The sequence below is a fragment of the Rhododendron vialii genome, chromosome 2a (assembly GCF_030253575.1).
Source record: "Rhododendron vialii isolate Sample 1 chromosome 2a, ASM3025357v1".
NCBI lineage: Eukaryota > Viridiplantae > Streptophyta > Magnoliopsida > Ericales > Ericaceae > Rhododendron > Rhododendron vialii.
The window spans coordinates 16,560,074-16,585,581 of NC_080558.1; the positions used below are offsets into that span (position 1 = coordinate 16,560,074).

Genomic DNA, 25,508 nt, shown 5'->3' on the forward strand with positions numbered 1-25,508 from the left:
TAGAGGATCGATCGATCCAAGACCGTTTGCTATGAGAAACTAAGAGTTGGTATCCGGCAAATAGCTACTTACAATACAATGTTAGTACTTGAGATCATGATGGCCCGACACTTGGTTATCAATAAAAATATAAAAATAAAAAATGCTACATGTGCATGAGAGCTGGAAAGATTATCTAAGAAACAATCTACTCTAAAAAACAAGCTAATAATTTTTTTTTGATAAGTACAGTAAGAAACAAGCTAGTAATAACCAAACAAGTGGAGTTCGTGCAAAAAGAAAAAAGAACAAAAAATAAGGGTTCCCCGTCGGAAGTTGTATGTTTACGTACAGCTGTCGAATCAGTTGATGTAGGATAAGATCGTATAATTTTTTTTTCATATTTTGAACTTTTATTTATGAATAATATTTTTAGAAAAATATGAAATTCAGTCCGATAATATTATATATTTATACAATAAAACACAATCATTTCAAGTGCAATGGCAAAAAGTTTAGCAATGTTCTGCGATTGGAACTAATTGAACTATCTGCTTTTTTTCGGGCTAAAAGCTTCGGGCTTCAGGCCGGGCTAATCGGATAGCCCAATGGGCCGGGCTTTGGGCAGGGCCGGGCTTCAAAACCTCTAGCCCAAGTCCTACCCGATGCCCAAGCCCTACCCATAGGGATCGGGTAGGGCTTAGGGCCGGGCTAACATTCGGCCAGGGCCAGGCTAAATACCAACGGGCTCGGGCAAGCCTCGAGTGGGCTTCGGGCCACTGGGCCAAATTTACACCCCTAGCCATGAGAGATCATGACAATGCGAGAAGAAGTTGTTTTGTTTTTAATCTAAAATCAAACTGATTAGAAGTGCTATCAAAATAAGTAGCTTGCAAAAATCCGTGAAAATAATTAGAGCTACTAATCGTGATAGAGTTGAGAGTCCAGTTTTGTAGGTGACCGAATCAAAATTCAATGTTTTAATCTACTACTAATAGTTTAAAATTCGAAAACATGAAAATCATAATTTCAGTTAGGCACAACTCCTACTTTTTAGATTAATTTGGAAAAATTCTATGACCCTGCCTCTGCACGTCCTTTGAGCAAAAAAACAAATTGTCATAATCTATTACTCCCTCTGTCCCTTTTTAAGTGTCCTGCTTCGTAATTTCAACTTATTAAAAAGACATCATCATTATACCTTTCACATCAACTTTTTCCTTCACTTTTCCTACTTACCCATCATCATTACACTTTTACTCACTTACTTTTTAAAATGGAATCTACTTTTAGGGACAAAATAGACAATTCACCAACTTTTACCCATTAACTTTACAAAATGAACACTTATTAAGGGACAGCCCAAAATGAAATATCGAACTATAAATAAGGGACGGAGGGAGTATAATATATAATGGGGAGCACCTTTTGGTGTAACCTAATTTTAAAGCCATGTCACAATTTTGATTTCCGCAATTACCCTGAAAAGAACTCCAATATTACACACGATAAAGAGGGAGAGAAATTAACTGTTAGGATTAAATTGCCATTTTAACAAAAGTAACTACCCAAAGTAGTTACCAAAATCCACCCCCACTAACTCTCTCTTTTCTCACTTCACGAACTCTTTCCTTAAATATATTTACTTATTTTCCAGTTTACTCTTTCCTGTAAACACATATTTATTATTTGGATTGCCATTTTATGAATTCTAAGTTGGAATTGAAACTACCTTCACATATTAATATTCTCTCTGTCACTTATATTTTTTGGATTTAGAGTTTGGTATTGTACGTATCTTTCATGTATAATTTTGTTTGGTATTGTATCTTTTCTTTCGCGTGTCGATTGCGCGCGCACAATGCGTGTGCACAATAGTTTTCCGCTTATAGATTGTTTGATCGAATTAGCTTCCCGCTTATTATTTGTTTGATCGAATTTTAAAAAAATATGCAAAATTTCTGTGTGCTCCGGCCTCTAGTTTATAGTATAAATATACACAGCAATTTTCCCAACCCAGGCCATGAATAATTAATATTGTGGCATCCTGTTTCCATGAATAATTAGTATTGTGGCGTTGAAGACCAACAAAACAAAGACTTTTAAAAGACATGAGGACTGAGGAGGTGTCCATCTTTGGCATCTTTTAACCTCAAAACGCTGCCGCATGAAGGCACAGCTGCCCCTGCTGTTCCTTAGGGACAGCAGGCCCCCAAGTCCGCTCAAAATACCCTCGCAGAGTGATGTAGAACACGTGAAGGCTCAATTCCATGACCAATTGGACCGTGCCAAGCCTCGGAAGCCCAAACGGTATTTAATTTCAGATTACCTGATTTGGCAAAATTCGGACATGCTCGGAATATGCCCAAACTTGATAGGTTGACTTATTTTTGCGTTGCAGTCAAAGCTCACCATCCTAGTCAGAAGCCCCAGTGTTTTTCGGCATAATTCATTCATTTAGGCTTTCAATTTACATTTTTTGCCGATTTAGGAAAGTTTTAATTCGTTAATAACTCTTAGACTGTGATTTCTATGTTGGTTCCTTTTGAGAAAGTCTTGTTTTTATTTTCCGTTTTTAATTTTAGGAAAAGCCCCAATTTTTGGGACTTTTTATTTTTCAGCTTATTTTATTAGGTTTTCGTAGGGTTTTTGAGTTTCGCCCTATAAAAGGGTTGTAACCTAACGTTTACCTCAGGTTTTTCAATCAATAATATTCAGACTTTTGTCTTTCTTCTTATGGATTCAAGAACAGCTCTTTGCTATGAGTTTCTATTTCGTTTGGATTAGTACGCTAACTAATCTCTCGTGAATTCCGCTGTGTCACAGAGTCGCGGGTTTTTTTTGGGGGGAATTCGGAAACTTACAAAGTCGCGGTTTATACTCCTACTCTTTAGGTTAATTTGGAAAAATTCTATGGCATGGCCTCTACAAGTCCTTTGAGCAAAAAAAAAAATTTTGTCATAATTTATAGGATACGCATGGGATAAAATATTCCCAAATTTGAAGTTATCAATCATTTTTAAGGTTGCATGTATGCAAAAATTTATAGTAAATTAGAGGCCGGTCCTGGTTTTTAGGCTCGGTTTGATCCCAACCCTAAATATTATTTCCAAACCTGCTTAGGCTCGGATATGTTATCTCATGACTTTTTTGCCCTTTCTATTCCACATCGTCAACTCCATCTCGCCATTCCTCCTCTCTCTCTGCAGCCCAAATCGACTCCTCCTGTGATAATTTCCTCTGCTCCATTCTCTCTCTACAGTGGAATCTGCTCCGATCCCCTCTCTCTCTCCTCTCCCATTTGTAACTCTCATTGTTCACACATGATAAGTGCCAAAATATATATATTTTGGCTCTCCAATTTATATTTATTAGTCTTTTATTTTTGTTAACTGATTTTTATTATGTGTTTTTATGTTTATAGGTTGCTCGAGCCCGTTGTCCGAGACTTTGGATAAAAAGAAGATTTTAAAGAAGTTTTGGGTCAAAGTGCAAAATGCTTTGGAATTTGGGATGATTAATTCAATTTTGGACAAAGCTCAAGGGCCACTATGTAATTATTACTTTCAATTCCTATATAACAATCTTTATTACCCTACTGAGCAGCAGCTTTTTGAAACGGAGAAAAAGGGAGAGCTGCTACTCCCCCGCCCCTGACACACACACACCCCCGGCCCCACCTTCTTTTTCCCAATTTACCCCCCCTCTCTCTCTCTCTCTCCCTTTTCTTTTTTTCCACTTTCTGCTTCTTTTTTTCTTCTTTTTTTCCCTTTTCTTTTCCAGTTTTTTTTTTCATTTTCTTTCTTTCCGATTTGAATTTTTTTTTTTTTTAATAATAGGTTCAAGTCTAATTCTAGGCTTTGTAAAGTAATTGAAAGCAAAAAAGTGTTTCAATTGATCATGTTTATCCCACTGTTTTCTTTTTCTTTTTTTTGTCCTTTATAGATTAAAAAATATAGTTACGAAAATAAGTGTTTCAATTTTCAATCCGTTTGAACTGGTGCAAAGTTGTTATTTTTCTGATCATTTCATCCTAAATAGTCATAATAAATTTTTGGCTCCAAGGATTTTCAATGGACACCCTAAGAGAGTCTTAAAACTAAATAATGAGTCTTAGGGAGTTTGTTGAAAAGTCTTAAACCAAAAAATTCATTATGACCATTTAAAATAAAATAATAAAAAAACGATATTTGCTCTGATTTAATTGAATTGAGAATTAAAGCACTTAATTCTTGAATTATATTTTTAAATATACAAATGGTGTATTTATAGAAATTAAATAAATAAGATATAAGTAATTAAATAAAAAAATAAATTAAAAAGTATGGGGGACCCGGGGGCTCTGCTGCCCCCATTGACATAGTAGCCTCTAAAACGTTTCCGTTTTAGTTATAAAAAAATAGAAACCATCCATTTGCAATCCTATGGAGTATAAACGTGATTTGAAGCAACATACTACTGAATCAGTTAAGAGGATCTATGCTAAATAATGGTTAACAAATTTATAAAATTGTACTATAGTTAAAAAAAAGTAATCCTGAATATAATATTTGTATTATGGATTAGTATGTCGTTTGCAAAATACATTTCGTAATTAGTTCCCGAACACTAATTGTAATCTTAATGAATTTTTTGCTTTACGACCTTTCAACGAGCAACCTAAGACTCATTATTTAGTTTCAGGACTCTCTTAGGGTGTTCATTGAAAGGCTTTGGAGCCAAAAATTTATTACGACCATTTAGGATGAAATGATCAGAAAAATAACATATTTGCACTGGTTCAAACGGATTAAAAATTGAAACACTTATTTTCGTAACAATATTTTTTAATCTATAAAGGACAAAAAAAGAAAAAAAAAACAGTGGGATAAACATGATCAATTGAAACACTTTTTTTCTCTCAATTACTTTACAAAGCCTAGAATTAGACTTGAACCTATTATTAAAAAGAAAAAAAAATTCAAACCGAAAAGAAATAAAATGAAAAAAAAAACTGGAAAAGAAAAGAAAAAAAAAAAGAAGAAAAGAAGCAGAAAGTGGAAAAAAAGAAAAGAGAGAGAGAGAGAGAGAGAGAGAGAGAGAGAGGGGCCGGGGTAAACTGGGAAAAAGGAGGTGGGGCCGGGGGTGTGTCGAGGGGGAGTAGCAATTTACAGAAAAAGAGTTTCGGACGAAACAGGAAAAAAAAAGAAAAAAGCTGCTGCTTCTTCTGTCCGTGGAAAAGAAAACAAGTTACGGACGGGGGCTGCGGCATATTGTTAAGTATTTTGTTTCTTTCAAGTTTTTGATGCTTTGTTCAATTACTCGTATTTTGATAACTCATTTTAATTTCTGTTCTTAATAAAAGTTGTTTATCTGTTTTTGTTTGGTTTGGATCTCTTATTTATTTTCTGTATCGCGTAATATAAGTATGTTTCAATTTAGGGTTTCTTTTGCTTTTTGCTTCTTGTTTAATAATGAGTGAGTAGTCGTACAGGTAGGGTCGCGGGGTGATTAGCACACCGTGGCTAGTTTGGGCACTGCTTCTTTAATCAAACAATGAAAAAAGGATTTTAGATTGGAAAGTACTTCCCGCGGACGAACCTGGGCATCGTCGGAGCCCATGTGAACGGGAGAATGGAGGTCCAAAACTCATTCTTCGCTGCGCATGGGTATACGGCGACCATAGGGTCTCGCATCTTGCGGGGTATCTATTTCAATCTAAAATTAAACGTTTTTAAGAACTCCAAACAGAGCACGTTAATCCAGACTAGTTACAAGTGCTATCAACTCTACGATTTTACCTCCTTTTAAATTTTCTAAAAAAAAAGGCACATTCAATTTTCTTGTTTTAGTTAATCTCTCAATCAAACCGGAAAAGGGTGGCTACCTAAGAGCCCGTTTTAATTATAATAACCCGAGTTTTTAGTCAGCACACATCACCGTTTTTGTGGATTCGACTCCGGACTTACCGGATATTATGTTGCGTCGATCTCCGCCTTACGCTTGGGGCAACCCATTAATTTAGGTCCAGAAAATCGTCAAGCAACACACACCTTCAACCAAGCGGTCCAAGCCCCCGATGACGTGTCCGCCATGATCCAGAAGGTTGACGGCGACGACAACGACCACGTTGACTCCGACAAGGTCCTCGAGAACCTGAAGGAGGCCTTCTCCTTGAATCAAGATCAATTTTCAAGATTTCGTCGACAATCGCAACGGTAAAAATTGTGAAGTTGCACCGCTCAAACCCCGCCGCTTCGTACCACCATCATGCCCAGTTTTCGAGTCAAGTTCTGAATCTGCCACCGCCCTCAGTGGCAACAACGACAACTATTTTTAGAGGATGCTCGTCATCAACGGTGGTAGCATGTTTTGAAAGTGTCGCCGGCGTCGTAAAAGAGCCAAATGGCTATGAATTCAAATTACTCCAGAGATAGCCCACTCCTCAACCACTTTCTCGAGTAATTCTTCACATCGGTGATAATAAACTTTTGTATTTTCTGTAATTGTTAAGAAGTATTTCATATAAGATTTGGCCGTGAGAATATTGATAACTATATTTAATTTTGAATTTTTTTTGTTGTTTTTTTCAATTTTTGTTCGTGTGTGTATTTTCTTTGAGAATTGTGTATTTTCCTACTAGAACCATGTATTTTCTACCAGAACTGTATATTTTTTAATGAGAACTGTGCATTTTCTATGAGAATTGTCTATGAGAACTAGTTCACCTAGTCAGTTCACATAATCCAGTTCACAAAACTAATTCTTTACGAGAATAGTCAGTTCTCATAGCCAATTCTCATAAAATTGATTATGAAAACTAGCAGTTCTCATAGAACTGACTATGAGAATTGGCAGTTCACATAACCAGTTCTCATAGCTTAGTTCACATAGCCAGTTATCTAAGAGAACTGAGCAGTTCTCATAGAACTGATTATGAGACTTAGCAGTTAAAAATTCAATTCTAAATCAATTTATTTTCTATGTGAACTATTACTTTTTTATTTTGATTACTTTTTTTAAGATATGGCGGTGAAAACATTTATAACTATATTTGATTTTGATTACATTTTTATTTTTTGTTCAATTTTTGTTCGTGTGTGTATTTTCTATGATAACTGTATATTTTTCTATGAGAATTGTGTGTTGTTTATGAGAACTGTATATGAAAACTGTGTATTTTTCTATGAGAATTGCGTATTTTTTATGAGAATTGCATATTGTCCATGAAAACTGTCTATTAGAACCGTGTATTTTTTAGCAGTTCACATAGCCAGCTCTCATAACTCAGTTCACATAGCCAGATTTCTATGAGAATTGCGCAGTTCTCATAAAAATAACTATGAGAATTGACAGTTCTCGTAGCCCACATAGTCAATGGTATTTTTGTCCGAAATAATATGAGTCACATAGCCAGTTTTCTATGTGAACTGAGCAGTTCTCATAGAACTGACTATGAGAATTGGCAGTTCTCATAGCCAACATAGCCAAGGGTATTTTTGTCCGAAATAATATGAGTCAGAAATAAATTCTAAAAATAGATATGTACACAAAAAATTAAGAAGAATTGGTAAAATAGTAAAATTGGATAGAAAGTCAAGAAAAAGAAGCGAAAGAAAGAAGAAATATTTTTGTCAGAACTATTTGAAATCTGAACCTAGAAAACAGGGCCGACCTCTAAATTCCCCAAAAATTTAACGGTGATTGCACGCACACACAATATTGTATCGTCTTTGACATCACTAATAACATGCGCGCGCACAGAATGTCGTCTTTTCTTCGAACCTCCCTAACAGTGATCGATATGTCCTACTTATATAATAAAGTACATAGTTTTATTATCAGTGTAGAAACACACGTGATTCAGGCCCGGTTAGACACAGATCACGGTAGATGTACTAACATTGGTTGGGATTCAAAATACTCCTCCGGCCACAATATTAAATTATTAATAGCCAACTAACCCTTAAAACCAGCCACTGTTTTCTGAATCCATCAAATGGTTTTGGAAGACAACACTTCATGTTAAAAACTGTTGGGATGATTCGGTTCCTTGGTTCAAATTTCACCAAAGTCAAAGTCTTTGCATAGGTTTAATTACTCTCAGGTTCCCGAAAAGTTAGCTGGTGTTGGCTGGGAACGTTTATTATGTATTTAATGCATGGGTTTGGTGGGTGCTTATATATTGGCATGAGGAAGGTATTTTTAAGAACATAGACCGTTCGGCTAAATAAGTCAATTGACTTATTATTTTTTGTTTTTATTTAATTTTTTTTTGCATTTGTTAATTTTTTTGGGGATTATTGTTTCTTCGTGACAAGAGGAATCTAAAAAGTAAACTACGATTGAAATCCAATTTTTTTTGAATAAGGACGAAAAAATTGGCTTATTGATTTATATTTGTCTTTATTCAAAAAAATTAGGTTTCGATTGTAATTTTTTACTTTTTAGATTCCTTTCGTCATAATGAAGCAATAATTTCCAAAAAATTGACGAAAAACTAACAAATGCGAATTTTTTTTGCATAAGAACAAAAAAAAATAAGCCACTTAGCTTATTTAGCCGAACGGCTCCCTCAGAGTGGAAGAAAAATAGTTTGTGTGTGGTGGCAGCTCCTTTGGGAGCTGTCGAGTGCACGGGTTTTTCTACCGAAAGTTTTATGTATACAAGGGTCAAGTCTAGTCTTGGTGAGAGTGTGTTCTTGTACGAGTGAGCGTATAAGGCTTGAGTGTGGGTTATGTGTACGAAAATTCTCATAGTGAAAAGAATGGAATCCTCTCTGTGGAGGAGGCAATTTTTGCAGAATCACGTATATCTTGCGTATCTCTTTCTATTTTATTTTTCATTGAACTTCCATTAGTTGCAATTGTGGTTGTGTTTGAATCTTGGCGGCGCTTGAGTGCTTCCGTTTTAATCCCACCAAAAACGTCTTAATTATTACTGTATTATTATTATTGAGCATTAGTTTTTTATTAATAATCTTTGAATTAGGGATAGGCACGTGGATCGGTGTGGTTTCATTTTAGAGAGATGCTACATACACTACACCAAACCACTACATCATCCACTACATTTTTTGTGGAGCCTATTTAGGATTTCACAAAAATATAAAAAAATATCCAAAAATTTTAAAATAATGTTTTATGAGGCCTTGTAAAAAATCAGTTCTAACGGATATCGGTAAATATTATTTCTAGGTTCGTATGTTCAAAATTGCGCAGTTTAACATTTTCGCTCCTACAAATCTAAAAATAATACTTATCGATATCCGTTAGAGCTGATTTTTTACAAAGCCCCCAAACTATTATTTTAAAATTTATGAATATTTTTCTGTATTTTTTATGGAACCCGAAATGAGCTTCATAAAAATTGTAGTGAATGATGTAGTGGTTTAGTGTAGTGTACCTAGACTTATTGTTCATTTTAATCACAGATGTCTCCTCCTCCTCTATCATCGAACCAGCCGATTCCACCTACCAACGTTATTATATTTATATATTAACCCGATGAGCCTCATCAAATTTAATCTCTCTCTCTCTCCATTTACTTCTTCTCATCTGAATATCTCTAGCCAGCTACACCTCTCTCTGAATCTCTTACGAGGTCATTTTATGAAATGTTGTGGTTGAGATTTTATTTCAATGGCACAATCAGAGTTCTTCTGTTAGGTGCACCATTTGTTTTGCCTTGTGGCCTTCAACTACAATCCCATGGAGCATCACCAGTTTTTTTTTTTTTTTTTGAATTTTTCTCTTCAATGGTATTTTTCTTAATTTTCAATCCCATGGAGCATCATCGCCAGTGTTTTTTTTAAAATTTTTTTATAGAGATTTTCTTTTCAATTGCTTCAGGGAGATTTTTTTCATTTTAATTTTACCCCCTTTGTTCCTATTATTTTCATCAGCGAATCCCTTGGTTTTTTAGTCTAAAGGGATTTTGTACCGGTGACAAAATAGTAATAATACATTTTGAAGTTTTTAAAAATGGTTATGAGTCCAGGAGAGGAGATGAGCAAACAGAGGGCATTTTGATCCCTTTGTACAAGTGTAGTAACCCATACTTGTCTCTCTCATTTCTTCGGATCCCCCTTCCCCATTTTTTCTTCATCTTTCATAAAGCAGAACTCCCTATAAATACACAACAATTTTCCCAACCCAGGCCGACTTCTTATCTCTCTCTCTCTCTCTCTCTCTCTCTTCTGCTCATTTTCTGTATTCTGTTTTAACAGCCATGGCCTTCACTCTGCCTTTTCTCTCCGTTGGTACCCCTCCACTTTCTCCCCGGAGACCTTCTCGGGTCTTTTGCCGGAGTCTTCTTCGAATGGTAAAATATGCACCGATATCTTTGACAAAGCCTCACCCTCCGTCGTGTTTCTTTCGCAGAGAAGTGGTAAGTAATTATCTAACCTTCAAGAGTTTTACGAGCACTGTTTTATGATTCCGGGTTCATTGATAAATTAATTTATTCTTTCCTTTTTCAGTTTATCAAGGGCCTGTTATATCGGAACAGACTTACAACACCACGCAGGTCATATATTGACCTGCTCACGGGGGGTTTCGCAGCAACTAGACATCATGGACGAATCTGGAAAAACTCGGCCCAAAGGGCATGATAATCAGACGAAGGCATCTTTCTTAAATCCGGAGATCGCACCTTTTGAAGCGGTGGTTGTGGCAGCTATTCCACACATGGACCTGGCGGTTTTGAAGCTCAAGCATATTCACCAAGATCTTGATTCTAAGGTACTAAGGTTCTCTAAAATCCCTCCCAAGATAGGTGATTTCTGTTTTTCCATTGGACATCAATCTATCGAATTACACGATTCGGACGGAGTTGTTTTGTTTCTGATCCGGTATCCCGCTCACTTTAGGAGCGGTGTTATCGAATCATTTTTTAACCCGTCATGGAACCCGGTCCCCGATCCGGTATCCCGCTCACTTTAGGAGCGGTGTTTTCGAATCGTTCTTTAACCCGGCGTGGATGATTTCTATATATGATGAAGGTAGTTATGAACGTTAGCCCCGTATTTACGGGTGCTCCATTATTATCTCCGGATGCAGAGGTTACTGGTATGATCGTCAACATACTTAACACTGGTACTATTGTAGTGCCTTCGGTTTTCTGTGAAATGCTTGTACGTTACGCCTTGAACAAATCAGAGTTTCATCAAAAATATTTTCCCCTGTTCTCTATAAAAGGTGTTTATTTTATGAATAATTTTTTTTCAGTCTTCCCTCCTTTTTTGTATTTAGAAGATTCATTGTTCTATGGCATCTTGATTTATTTGTTGTTTCATCTTTTCTCTTGTGAAAGTACTAGCCAGGAAAATGGACGGAGACTCGGGGAAGATTATAGGTATAGTAACGATTGGCGGTTGGAAAAATTACCGGCAGGAGATGTGGACCGGTGTTAATCACCAACCCAAGGTCTCCACTCTCAAAATCACCACTCTCATGACATGAGGAGAAATATTCACCAACATATAGTATGCCTAGTTGAATTGACAACTATACCCTCTTATATATATTAGTAAAAAGCCTTAATACTCATTCCCTCCCAAATCTGTCCCTGTCTGCTCTCAAACCTCTTATCCGCTCTCGACTCTCTCTCTCTTCTACCTGTGCGTGTGCTGTGCATGTGCAAGTCTTCTGAAAATGGAAGATAACCACACTCTAAACCCCCCACTCTCTATCACATACACAGACTCATAGTACCCAGTCATTGAGACAATTTTTTGGTTATTTTATGTAGATTTTTGCCCACATTGTTGTGTGAACCCTGATTGAAAGTTTGACAGAAACTACTTTGGTAAGTTTGCTGTATTATGTCCATATTTAGGTCATTCTGTTTGATTTTGTTATTTCGTACTATCTATTTAGTTCATATCGTTGTTTGGCATGTGGGCACAAATATCGTGTAACCTGAGTGTTTTGATTTGAATAGAGTTTATGGTTTCCATGGTCGGTAGAGAGTTTTGATTTTTATGATTAAGTGACTTTGTCTTTATAGAACATGTATGTGGTCCATATGCACATTTCACCTGCAACCAAAAAACCTGGTAGATTTTTGATTAACTATGGCAAGCTTGGAGATTATCTGGGTATTAGTGCTTGCCCTTGCCTACGGCACTATGCACTCTGATTGGAATTGCTCGTGCTTAAGGCACTTGGCAGCTAGTGGCGCAAACACTAAACCGATTCATTAGTGTATAGTATGTGTGTAGTATGTGATTCTCTCCTTAGTGGCACAAAAAAGAATTACTCATGCTTACGGCACTCTTCCAACTAAACTTTTAAGCTAGCTACAAAGAACTATCAATTTGGTTATGGAATCTCAGTAAATACCAGACACTCCCCTTTAATCGTGCGAAATAATGACGAAAAGAAAGATTTCAGTTTGTCCCAAATTTGATATCTTGAAATACCCAAATTTGTTCAAAGCTTTCCTATCAATTATCTCATATGGCAAAAGGATAGTGCAATCTCTAATTTAGAAGAAACTAGGGCTTGTTGACCGTCTTCCTATTAATAAAATGACTTTACCCGCATAATTTAACTCTCATAATAATATTGAAGATGAATTGGAATATTGTTTGGAATTCAAAGAATTAGATTATTCTCATGCTTAGTCATTTTTTTAATAGTAGGGGAGTCCTGATATCTAGTTCAAATAGTGGTATTCTAAGTCCTTCGAGGGTATGACTTTAAGACTACGACAAGCGGTAGTACGCACTTCTTATATTGATTTGAATCCAGGTAGAAGGTTCTTTGGGTGCCCTTTCTGGGTTCCTGCTGCGCCAAAGAGGAATGTTCTACACTGCAACTACTTCGAGTGGTTAGATGGTCCCATAAGTGAGCAAGAGAAAGTGGCTCGCCGAGCTGAAAGGGATACAAGATTACTCTATAACCGTTTTGAGGAATATGAGAGTAAGATGGAGGAAAATGAAATTAAGTGTAAGGAACAAGAGACCAAATGTAAGGAGTATGAGAGAAAAATTGAAGAATTTGATAAAAAGATTAATGATTTGGAGGTGAAAGTGTGGAAAACCACTGGAATGATGTGGGGAGCGTGGATTGTATGTTCCATTTTGGTTGTGATAATTTTTGCTATCATTTCGATTGGTCGTGGGTTTGAAAAAAAGTATTTGGGATTGCTTTGTTTAAAACCCATAATCGTATCTACACTCACATAAGTGTGTCCCTTTCATAATCATGCAAATATTTTATGGAAAATGTAGATGGTGTAAGCACGACATCGGGTGGTGGATAATCCAATTCTACCATGGGTAATCCATTGGCCTTGTCCGCTTCAAAATATTAAATACCGCCGATACCTAACCCTAACTAAACAAGTACATTACAAAGTGACACTTAAACTCAAATAAAAATGCACAAAGGATAAAACCATTGCACGACAAACAATAAAAATGTGGTCACCACATCCACAATAGCTAACACATTTTCTTCACATTTTAAGTTTCATCGAATCAAGGACATCAATACGCTTCTCAACCAGGTTTATAACAACACAAAATCAATGGTCAAATTCGAGCAGCAAAATCGGCAGAAACAGCTGCATCCATAATTATTTTGAAATCAATAAAGGGCTCCAACCATACAAAATAACATTAGAAATTTATTAAAATAAATAAAATGTAAGACATGTCAAATTACACATCGCCACATCAGATCCCAGAATGTTTGGATCAACTCAATCGTTGAAGACATTTTGCTTCTTTAAAATTTTCATATTGACCATATTTTTCTACAATGGATGGTAGGAAATATTCTATAAATTTTCACAAAATTAAGTCAATGAAGAAGTTCAGTTGACTGAAGATCTAAGGTATCTGTAGAACATGGGCCGTGTCGGAATGGGGACTCCGTATTTTTTTGGAGCCTTCGCTTTTTTCTCTTTCATCAAGCAAACAATCGTGTTATCCATGATCTGATAAAGAATGGGAATAAACCCAAAATGGAACATGAATACATGTAATGAAGACTAAATGTGTAAAAAAAAAAACTTGCAATTGATATTGCATGCAATTTCAATCAAATTTTGTGACCCCTTTTAAAGTACACAATTTTAAAAGTACTATATTGTAAATTACCAAATCTGACATCTGACTCATTTCTTTGAACACTAATAAATCAGTCCGCGATGGGTTGAACGTCATGTCATCCATACTAACAAGATCTGCCCTGCAAGTCTCAAAATACACCAAGTTATTTAATTAAACCTTGATGACCGAATAGAAAAACACGGGAGAAAGCTTTTACACTATATAATAATATAATTTTCCGTTTGTTTATACTTATAGCTCTTTATAAAGACGAGGTGTTCCTCTAGAAAATTCGTTACTTTGGTACGGAAAGAGTATTAGGGCTTTTTACTGATATATATATGGTTTAAGAGCAGATAGTGACGGATTTGGGAGGGAATGAGTATTAGGGCTTTTTACTGTTATATATATATATAAGGGAGTGTGTAATTGTCAATTTAACTAGGCATACCAATGCGCGAGGTGGATAGAGAAAGTCAAGAGCGGATGAGAGGTTTGAGAGAAGTTAGAGACAGATTTTGGAAGGAAAAGAGTATTATGGCTTTTACTGATATATATAAGGAAGGGTATAATTGTCAATTCAACTAAGCATACCATGTGTTGGTGAATATTTCCCCTCATTTCATGAGAGTGGTGATTTTGAGAGTGGATACCATGAGTTGGTGAGTAACACAGATGCACACGTCATGCTGGTAATTTTCCCAATCGCCAATAGTTATTTCACCTATCATTTTCTCCAAGTTCCCGTCTATTTTCCTTGCTAGTACCGTCACAAGAGAAAAAATGAAACAACAAATAAATCAAAATGCCCTATAACAATGGATTTTCTAAATACAAAAAATAAGGGAAGACCAAAAAAAATATATATTCATAAAGTAAAATACCTTTTATAGAGAACGGGGGAAGATGTTTTTATGAGATTCTGGTTTGTTCAAGGCATAACGTACAAGTATTTCACAGAGAACTGAAGGTACTACAATGGTATCAGTGTCAAGTATCCTGACGATCATACCAGTAACCTCCGCATCCGGAGATAATAATGGAGCACCCGTAAATACGGGGCTAACGTTCATATCTACCTTCATCATATATAGAAATCATCCACGCCGGGTTAAAGAACGATTCGAAAACACCGCTCCTAAAGTGAGCGGGATACCGGATCGGGGACCGGGTTCCATGACGGGTTAAAAAACGATTCAATAACACCGCTCCTAAAGTGAGCGGGATACCAGATCAAAGATGAAACAACTCCGTCCGAATCGTGTAATTCGATAGATTGATGTCCAATGGAAAAACAGAGATTACCTATCTTGGGAGGGATTTTAGAGAATCTTAGTACCTTAGAATCAAGATCTTGGGGAATATGCTTGAGCTTCAAAACCGCCAGGTCCATGTGTGGACTAGCTGCCACAACCACCGCTTCAAAAGGTGCGATCTCCGGATTTAAGAAAGATGCCTTCGTCTGATTATCATGCCATTTGGGCCGAGTCTTTCCAGAATCGTCCACGATGTCTAGTTGCTGTGAAACCCCCCGTGAGCAGGTCAATATATGACCTGCGTGGTGTTGTAAGTCTGTTCCGATATAGCAAGCCCTTGATAAACTGAAAAAGGAAAGAATAAATTAATTTATCAGTGAACCCGGAATCATAAAACAGTGCCAGTAAAAACTCTTGAAGGTTAGATAATTACTTACCACTTCTTTGCGAAAGAAACACGACGGAGGGTGAGGCTTTGTCAAAGATATCGGTGCATATTTTACCATTAGAAGAAGAAGTACTCCGGCAAAAGACCCGAGAAGGTCTCCGGGGATTATCTGTATAGACAGATTTATCGTATTAAAAACGTCTTAATTATTATTATTATTATAAAGCCTACATTTAGCAACGAAATTTGTGTTGTGTTGCGTCGGCAAATTTAGTAGCTAATAGTGCATTTTCTTGTAGTGCGTGGTGGACCCTATAACAAAATCTGTGCACAATCTGCACATATTGTTTGGGTAGATAGATTTATCGTATTTAAAACGTCTTAATTATTATTATTATTATTGAGCATTAATTTCTTTTTAATAATCTTTGAATTAGGGATAGACACGTGGATTGGTATTGTTTCATTTTAATCACAGATGTCTCCTCCTCCTCTCTCATCCAACCAGTGCCCACCCCTCTTCAATTCCACCTACTAAACGTTATTATATTTATATATTAACCCGATGAGCGTCATCAAGTTTAATCTCTCTTTCTCTCTCTCACTATAAGAAATTTAGGATTTGTCGGCGCTTTTTATACAGGCACTTGCAAAAAGCGCTACAATTGAAGGTTTACACTAGCGCTTTTTCTAGCCGTTACTAGAATGATGCTTTCCCAACGCCCAAAGCAAAAGCGTTGAAATAGATCGACCAATTCCTAGCGCCCAAGCAAAAGCACTGGAATAGACACCCCCTTTTCCAGCAACCCAAAAGAAGCGCTGGGATAGACCTTATGAACAAACAAAACTATATCTAATAATATTAATACACCGGATCAAAAAATAAAAGTAAAAATAAAAATAATATTACTACATGTTACATTTTTAATACCATTCCATACGATTATTTAGCAGATCTCAATAAAACAAAACTATTTTAATAGTTGAGACCGTTGATCATCGTTGTGCTATTGATTAAATCATTATAATAAAAATTTGGTTCGATCGAGTTTAGAAAGCTTTAAATATATGCAAAAGATAGATGGTTCAGGTCGAAATATAATGACTTTGGCGGGGTCAGGTCTTGTAATCTAATACTTTAATTCCTCAAGATGCATCAAATGTAGTCAGATCAAGCAGTCGCCGATATTCGATAATCTTCGTTTTTGGTGACAATGATGAAATTAGTGAGACGTGAAATCCTAACGGTTTAGATCGACCATGGTAAAAATTGAGTTGGTAATTGCCTTTAAATTATATACGTTCAATGTAATTGTTAACGAATTAAATCTTGTGTTGTACTTGAACGTATGGTAGCCATTCAACCGCGACACAATTACGACGATCCAGACCGTTCCTTTTATTTTCCTTGTTGATTATAGCATTCTCGTAAAAATTTGACTCGATCGGGTTTAAAAAGCTTTTTTATCGAGACAATTTTATTAACAAAATGAATTTGTATGGGCCGATCAAGTGTGTAGCGATACTTGATTAACTTTGTTTTTTATACGAATAATGTACTACATGATATGTAAAAGATGGACGGTTCCGATCGAGAAAAAAAGACTCAAGTGGGGGCGGGTATTGCAATGTAGTACTTCAATGCCTTGGGATGTATCAAATGTTGTCCGATCAAGCGGTCACCGATATCCGATGATCTTCGTTTTTGGTGATAAAATGTTGGGATGTATCAAATGATGGCCACTGCACGTTGTGTGCGGCTCACTTCGGGCTCCGGACGGATGATCCGAGACGTTCAATAAATTTTTTTAAAAACTGAATGGGTGATGCGAAAAATCTGCTCGATCTAATATGTGTACGTGCTCAGATCAAGCTTCTCATTTTTGAAAAATCGAAAAAAATGGAAAGATTGGTTTTCTAGTGTACAGAAAGATGAGAAGTTTGATCCGAACATCTACACATCGGATCGCTGATTTTCTATATATTCCACTCAAATTTAAAAAAAAATTATTCAACGACTTGGATCATCCGTGCGAGGCCTGAAGTGAGCCCCACATAGTATGTGATGGCGAGCGACCGCATTTTGGTGCGGTGGCTGTAGTGTTGTTGTCCCTAAAATCTATTCGCGCTCTCTCGAAACAAATGGCGCGCTGAAGAGAAATCCAAATCCTCAAATCTGTTCGCGCCTCTCTGGAAACAAATGGCTCGCCGCTCTAGCTCTCTTTTGCGGATGCCTGCAGTTCCTCCTTCTTCCGTCTCCCTCAACGGCCCTCCGTAGTCCATCCCCTCCAGTCCGTGCTCGTCCGTTCCCAACGGTTTGTGATGTCTCTCTCTTTCCATAGTCCATCCCCTTGGTCTTCTGCGTGCAGCTCTGGTCTTTCCGCCTCCCTCTCGGTTCCTCTCTCCTGTACTGGTATCTCTCTCTCTCTTTGTTTGCGTTTGTTTCTTTATAATTCGTTGTCTCTCACTCTTTCTCTCTCACTCAAGTAAGATCTCTCGCTCTTTCAATTTCTTAGTGTCTTCCTCTCTCGCTCACTACCTCTAGTTGTTGGTTGTGTCTAGGTGAGCCCTAACTCAACAAAAAACTCTTAATTTGCAATCTCAACGAAGTTGACCATGAAACGCTCTCTGGTATTCTCTAACAGGTACGGATCTCTCTCTCTCTCTCTCTCTCTCTCTCTCTCACACATCTATAGCAGTTTTCCCTTTTCCCTCGTCCAAACCCCATTTGACCCCACCTTCCCAATCGAACCAAACCTCCAAATCCCCTGAGTCGAAGACCCTACCTCTATGAATCGTGCCAGCCCAACGGTTTTATAAAAGATTCTGCTCTTCCTATTGCTGTGATTGTCATAGATAGGTGAAGGAAAATGCCCTTTTCTCCCTTCCCCCTTGAGGGTTTATTTATGTGTTATGTAGTATTGAGATGGGGTTTCAGTTGATATAATGCTAAGACTATACATCGTGACATTAAGGAGCTAATACCTGAGAAATCTTGCAACCTAGGAGATGGTGTGTGGTGTTTGTTTTCCTTGCCTGTTTTGTCTGTTTGTGTACTTGTGAATTGGTCTCTCTTGTTTTATTTTTTCATAGCTTTGTGCTTGTAATGGAGGTAGTTAGGGATTGATCTAATTTTCCCAAAAACCTTACTTCTAAGTTCTATCGAACAATTTACTTGAGGGAACACCCATTCACTTGTTCGATTGTTATTCGTTGAGTTTTCTCATAAGATTGTGTGTTAAACCTGTCATGCTGTTGAACTTCCATTTATGAAAGAAAAAAAGATCTTATTAGTTCACTTTCCTGCCTACAAGAGATAATTGTGCCTTAAAAAAGATCATTTCAAGGCAATTTTCTGGGATGATTGATCCTCTTGACGTATTTAAGTTCCAAATAACTGTTGAATGTTGATACATACATACCACACGTATTTGAGTAGTGCTATTGGTACCGACCCCATCGGTACTAAAATCGTAGGGACGGCCGCCCCAGGCCGTCTCCGGCCACCGAACGGCCGATCTGAGCCGTCCAAAAATTCTAAAAAAACCAAACGAGGGGGCTAACGCGGGAATCAATGGCATCCAAGGTGTGTACGGTGCTTGATCCGAGTACCCATTTTTCGTGTATATATGCATATATACATATGAAAACATGTATACACGAAAAAGGGGTGCTCGGATCAAGCACCCCACACACCTCGGATGCCGTTGACTCCCGCGTTGGCCCCCTCGTTTGTTTTTTTTAGAATTTTTGGAAGGCTCGGATCGGCCGTCCGGTGGTCGGAGACGGCCCGGCGCGGCCGTCCCTACGATTTCGGTACCGACCCCGTCAGTACCAATATCATTTTCGGTAAAATATTTGCCTCATAGCTTGGTTATATGCAAATTTAAACATGTTTTTTGTTTATTGCAGCTGTTGGCAACTTGGCTGTTGCAAGGAAAAGTGGTGAGTACTTCCTCTGGATTTTGATATAACTCTAGACTGCATCTTGCTTGAGATTTACTTTTAGCTGTACCTCTTTTAAATTTCATTTGCTCAATTCTGTGGACAGGTTGAGGTTCTTAGTCCTCTCACTGGGGATCTTTGAGTTTCCATTACCAACTCTTGCCATACTGATTTACAGCATGAGGATGACACAATTGTTGGATTGCTTATATTCAAAAAACAGATTCTGGAATCATCATTCAGGTAATGATCTTCTATTGGTTTTGCTTTTGCTTGTAAATCATGGAACAGAGACAAAATATTATGTGAAATCCTGCATTTTCTTTCAAAAAAAAGAAGTAGTAGTAGTTTAGTCACGTGGTCCGAATAGGAACCCGACACACTGTATGAGTTTCGCAACGTTGGGATTTTACCTTAAAAATCCGACACCGCCACGATGACCCTTAAATTATTATTAGTCTGTGTCATTTTTGGGATTTTTCGGAAACTGAAATCTGAACGCGTTTGGTCAAAGTTCGCGTTAATGGGATGTGAAATTTGCTGAGTCATGAGAATTATTACAGGTGTCTTTTGCATGTCTCACTTTCATGTTCCACCGAAGTGTGTGTGTGTGTGTGTGTGTGTGTGTGTGTGTATATAATCCTATTATAAGTATTAATTATCAATTCAAAAGACAAAAGCTAAGTAAACAAAAAAGAGATAAAGAGAGAAAAGAAAGGGAGAGAGGCTCCTGTACCCATTACGCATTTCCTTTTGCCGAGATCCACCGCTTGCCATTCGGGTCGTTTCACCAGAGGATTTCGACAGTTACTGTTGGTAATCTTCCCACCCATTAATCTATTTTATAGATAACAATAGGAGATGTGTATTCTGTTTATAGTAGAGGAAACAGATTTGGGGCTAAATTTCGTACAACTCACACACGTTCAGTGCACATAGCATCGCACTGATCTGGTCATTCCCTCTCACCTTCCACTGTATCTTTTCTCCTCTCGCATACACAACACCCGAACCCCTGAAATTTTCACACAAGTGAAACCCCTTCCAGCAAAGAGTTTGGTTTCGGAACTCGTCGCCGTTAATTGATTCAAGTAGATTATTTGCTGATGATGTTGTGATTATTATAAGCCTCAATTTAAGAGGTTGAAAGAGCAATTTGATAGAACTAATAAAAGACTACTAAATTCCTACATATCTACCCTAGCAAACTATAGAAATCCTATCCCAAACTTATGTATTTTTGTACCCATAGCTTCACAAGAGATAATAGGTTAAGTATATTACTTTCAATTTAGAACTATAAAAAAAAAAAAAAAAAACAACAGTCCGTATGCCAATTTTCAATGGCCTGATTTGGAAATTAGTTTACCCCATTAAGTTCAACTGTAACAAATAGTAATTCGTGATACATTTTGTATAGGTACCAGTGCCTTGGGCTAGTTCTAGTTCAGTGCCACGTCAAGTTAGACGCATCCTTTTTGGTGAGTTACGCATACCTTAGCTACGTGCATTTTTCTGAATTTTTGGAAAGAAATGCCATCGCTTGTTTTGCTGGAAAATATGGGAATTGAGCTTCCTACTTGCTCTATTGGATGTTAATGCATGCAGTGGTTGGTTTACAAATCTTTTGTGCTACAGTTAATTTAGACCATGGCAATATGCTTGGAAACTTGAACTTTACTTCTTGTTAGTACATGCTTGTGATAATATGAGTCATTCGAACGGTGTCTCGAGCGCTAGGGGACATGTAAAGAAACTAGCGGCGTGAAGTAATAAGGTAGGAGATGTAGCCAGGCATCACCGGGTAACGATATCTTACCACTCTTCAATGGGTCGCTCCCCAACCGACTGGCAAAAATACCGTTGAATGTTATTATCGCTCGAATGTGCAAAAGTGAAAGGAAAGAAGAAAAGTATTCATCTTTTGAACCAAATAATTGAATTTATGGATCAAAATGCATGTTACTGGAAAATTTGATGAGATTACTTGAAATGTTGCTTGATTCTTGAACTGTTTTATTAAATAAGGTATTTCTATGGTCAAACTTGTAATTTTGGTATACGTTTCTCACCCAAGCTTCGGCTTATGAAAACATTTTCTAATTTTCCAGGTTATTGTAGATAGCAAGTTGAGGGCTGGATGCGTTGTTTGGTTAGCTATTGTAAATAGCACGTCTGTAAAAAGGAGCAGGAACATTGTGTAGTTTTGAGACAAGTGGTATAGCTATGTTGTATAGACACTCTGGAGTTATATGAATAGATGCTTCCGCTGTTTGTCTTTATATGTTATTTAATATGTTCTGAATGGTAAAGTTGTTGGAGGCCTTGGTGATTCTGTCACTGGCCGGTCACGTGACCCGTATTGGAGTTGGGACGTGACATATTCCCAATTCTAAAAAGCGTATCCGTAAATGCTATACAAGGTTTTTTTTTTTTTTTTTTTTTTTGTGTTTTTTTGTCCTTAGACTATGTCACTATGCCTTTGCTCTCTTCTGTATGAAAATGCAATTACTTTCCAATACTGCACGATAATTGTACCTCTTTGAGCTCATACTGGTGGTTGTAATCATACTCAACAAATCACTCATTTTTGCTCTCTTATCAGACATAAGATGCAACTTATTGTAGTCTACACAATACATCTTCATCTGTTATGTTTATGTTTCATTTATGTTGTCGTTGATTTATTACTAGACATGCTCTGTCATTTCTATCAGGTCATGCACCTTACCAACATGCACAAAAAAAGGACATGCAAGCATGAGGTCTGTTGAAGTTCTCAAATCACCACATGATTCTATCTCCAAAGACTCTCCAACGACATGGAATGTATGTGCTGCTGGAAATATTTTATGTTCGAAGGTGGATGGAAATGAAAACTATGCTTTATTTGGAGGGTGAGTGTCCATGTATTTAGTTGTTAACCCAAGCTTGACGTGGTTTTAATAAGTGGCATGGCAGATAGTTCTTTTGTTTTATAACTTAGGAAGGGAGTTGAACTTAACGTGTGGGATCTTGACACATGCACTAAAATTTGGAATGCGAAATCTGTGAGCTCTTTCCACTGTAATGGAGGTAGTTAGGGATTGATCTCTGTGGAGATCCTTGTTGTATAGCCAAAGCTATGCGTCTGAATATAAGTTCTATGTGTGTTTGTGCTTTAATGAAAGTATAGTAATCACAAAAAGAAAAGTTTTGAAATAGAGTTTGAATATGCATTTTGGAAGTTCATGGTAATTAATCTAAAACCAGTGGCCCATTTATTGCCTGATTGTTTCTCCCTTTAATTTATATTCATGTTATATTTGAAATACTTCTACTAGACTTTGGATATTTGATTGATGAGATTCCAACAGTTATTGGTGAAGTGGGACCAAAGTTTTTAATTGTAATGGAAAGTATGGAATTCAAGCCACTGATTAGGTTGTCCAAACCTTTGAATTAAGCTAACTAAATTTTGACTTTGATGGTTTTTTGAAATAGCTTTTAACTTTGATTGTTTTTTGAAAGGCAAAGGCTCATGCATTTTAGTCATTTGTGTCATCAAATCACCATTTGACGAAGGCTGTAAATGTCATGCTTAACACTTAGCTTGTAACCTTTCATACAATTACTAGAATGACTTCGTTTAAATGATGCTACATTTTGGTTCTGTTCCACTGTATTTCCTACCGATACACTCCATTGTTATCAGTTTCTTAAGCCTTGTAAATTCCATGCTTGTTGTGCAGTTGACTTCTTATGAGTAGGTAGCTAGGCTAGGTAGGTAATTTTTTGAAATTTTTGTCTTCCTTCCACAGGAGCTTACATGGAACTCTTCTACCATGCATGCTAGGTAAGGGACTGCTTAATTGATTAGAGGTGAGTAGCTATTTTTTTTGGGTGGCAAACCCCTTCCTTAGCCCAGTTTCTACATTTTGTAATTCGAGAAGCAGCTCCGAAAACAGGGCTATCTTGCTTATGTTCTCTTCTTTTTTTTTCAAGCTATGTTTTCTTGTTACAAAGGCCACGTTGCTTGTGCTGAAAGTCCTTTTGAATGTTGTATACCTTGTTCAATTATTACTAAGTAGCTAACTTGTTATCCACTTCGTTCTCCATATCACTACTTCTGAATGTAAGTAAATAGCCGCAAGATTTGTACATTCATGCTGGTTTCTCCTTTATTCAGAAGATATGACCATGATTTTGAGGTGAAATTTTACAGAACTTCTTAGACTATTTGCTACTCCATAAGTTATAACTAGCAATTGCTGACTATGAACTATTTCTTGTAGGGTTGTTCAGTTACAACCCCTCAAAGTTGCTAGGATTGGTCAAGTGTCGTGGCTGCAATTGCAATAATTGGTGTGAGGTCAGTAACTATTGCTTAGTCTTTTGGTATGCATATGGGAGTAACAATCCTATGCTACTGTGTGATTACTTAAGGCCATAAGGGGAAACATGTATATCTCTTCTAGGCATAACCTCAAATCGATGGGAACTCGATAGCGTTGATGCTTCTCTCTTCTGGCATAACCTCACTCAACTGTGTTGAAGCTTCTCTCTTCCATGAAATGAGCACTTTAAAAGAACAAGTGGATATCGTGATGAGGCATGCTTGATTAAAGGTTATTACATTTGTTTCACTTAATGAAATTTGTAATTTGTTACCACTTTAGATAGTGTATAGTTGTATTGTTTAGATGCTTATGCAAATTTTCCATTGCATATTTTAGGTTCGAGACAGTTGCAATAGCCCCCTAGATCAAACTTCTCCACAAGCACATCAAGGATCATCGCGAGCAAGTCATGACATCGAATATTCTGATCGCGGTATACGAATTGAAATCATAGCGCCCTTGTAAGTCTACAGTTGTATCTTTTGCAAGAAATGACATCAAAGATCATCGACTTGATGCTATCTGATTGGTTAATTACCCATTATCTGCTGTAAGTGTACTTTAAGTGCATTGGATAACCTATTATCTGTTGAAACTGACTGTATATGCTAAAAATATGAACCCAATTGATGGAAATGTTGTTTAGAGGCATAAATCATCTTTATAGGTGCTGAAATTGAACTTTAATGGCTGAAAACTTATCTGATTTGCCTAGAATATATATGGCTTTAAGAATTGGATTCGAGTTCATATTGTTGGAATCTGAATATTAGTTGCTAGCTTGTCCAATACGTATGTGGGTGTGTCCCCGTGTCCAATACATGGACACGGCGCCCTTTTGGAGTGTCAGTGCTTCATAGGGCTTGCTAGATTTGTTGGAATATATTAGTGTTGCAATTGCTATATTTTGTTTACGACTTTACGCTACATATGTTGCTACTCATGAGATCTAATGGTGCTTTCATTTTCCGGTTCTGCTATCCATATATTGAGTGTTGATGTTGCAACTATATTGCTAGTTTTTGCTCTCTATTGAAGCTATTGTCTGCTGGAACATGTTGTTGATAAGACTTAGAACTAGTGTAGCTTGTAAGTTGCATTTCTAGACATTGATAAACAGATTGGATTTTGAAAGAATCATGAAAAGGAACTTGAATCAACCCTTAAAGATTTTTCATTTCCATAAATAGTATTTGATAGGCTTTGGGACGCAACTTAGTTTCCTTAGATATGAACTCTAAATTTGTGTTTACCAGGAACAATAAATATTAACTTAGTTGTGGTTATCCAATTTTTTTACTTGTAAGAATTGTCATGGGAGTTAAAAGATAAACTTGGTTCTTATTCTTCGTCATTTGCATTGCAAGTAATAGGATGTTCTAGCAAAAACCATGATTTCAACTTGTCATTTTGAAAGCTCTCTCGGGAAGATCTTGTTAAGGATGGCATCGTCGACTTTTAATTAATTATCTATTTCACGTAGTTTCTGCAGTGTAGTTGGATTGTAATATTTTGGCATG

The 25,508-nt window shown here is 36.9% G+C and overlaps 1 protein-coding gene and 1 long non-coding RNA gene across 3 annotated transcripts in view; both read left to right on the plus strand.

Moving 5' to 3' along the window:
- Positions 1-25,508, plus strand: part of LOC131310912 (protein DETOXIFICATION 40-like) — an 84,580-nt gene that overhangs the window by 48,255 nt on the left and 10,817 nt on the right. The gene's annotated exons all lie outside the window — the stretch shown is intronic.
- On the plus strand, positions 19,577-24,643 carry LOC131310944 (uncharacterized). The gene is made up of 5 exons (XR_009195350.1): positions 19,577-19,609; positions 19,716-19,852; positions 22,327-22,506; positions 23,410-24,216; positions 24,325-24,643. It is a non-coding gene; the product is annotated as an uncharacterized LOC131310944 (long non-coding RNA).